The sequence below is a fragment of the Octopus bimaculoides genome, chromosome 3 (assembly GCF_001194135.2).
Source record: "Octopus bimaculoides isolate UCB-OBI-ISO-001 chromosome 3, ASM119413v2, whole genome shotgun sequence".
Classification (NCBI taxonomy): domain Eukaryota; kingdom Metazoa; phylum Mollusca; class Cephalopoda; order Octopoda; family Octopodidae; genus Octopus; species Octopus bimaculoides.
Window position 1 is genome coordinate 125,338,144 of NC_068983.1, and position 798 is coordinate 125,338,941.

Below are 798 nucleotides of genomic sequence, written 5' to 3' on the forward strand. Positions count from 1 at the left end.
TATATATATATAAAAGAAATATTTGAGATTCGGTTCAATGAAGTACTTAAGACGAAGCACCAAATCGGTAAGTCGGTCTGGTAATATAAAACCGGACCGACTTGGGTAAGGTGAATGAAATTAAGATAAGCAACAGGATATCAAGAAAGGATGCAGTATGATCGTTCCAATTAATCGGAGCCGCTTGAAATGGTCGTACTGCATAACGTCTTGATATCATGTTTCTTGTTTTGATTATATATATATATATATATATTTAACAGCTGCTTTCTCGTATACGAGCAGAACCATTGCTAGAAAGAATCATTGAAACGACTTATTGATGATGTAATGCGAGTCACTTGTATGACACTCAAACCCGGCCAAAGATTTGCACATTTTATTGCATGATACACAGCTATGCTGGCTGGCAGAGGAAAGAAGGGCCACAGTATAGAGTATTTCCACATGCCTTTTCAATGCGCTACCTAAAGTTACACATTTCCACAGGTTGTACATGTTCTCTTCTGAACAATAGCCGTATCACAATTTACAAGGTGTTTATTTGTATTAGTTCTTTGAAGACTAACCAGGCCTGCATGACTCAAAAGTTTTTTTTCTCACAAATCACCAAAGTCTGGTGCTTTCATGTAATGTCCTGGCTTTGCCGACATGGTGTATCGATCTGAAAAAGGACGACAGCTTAAGAGGAAATACAAGATAAGGGGAGAAAGAAAAATATGTAAACTGATGACCTAAGGATCATTATCCCTAGAATATATGTATGCCCTTATATAAATATATATATGTCCTTATACA

At 36.5% G+C, this 798-nt stretch overlaps 1 protein-coding gene across 2 annotated transcripts in view; it reads left to right on the plus strand.

Moving 5' to 3' along the window:
• The window catches only part of LOC106875338 (FMRFamide receptor-like), a 558,102-nt gene that overhangs the window by 59,883 nt on the left and 497,421 nt on the right, over positions 1–798 (plus strand). The gene's annotated exons all lie outside the window — the stretch shown is intronic.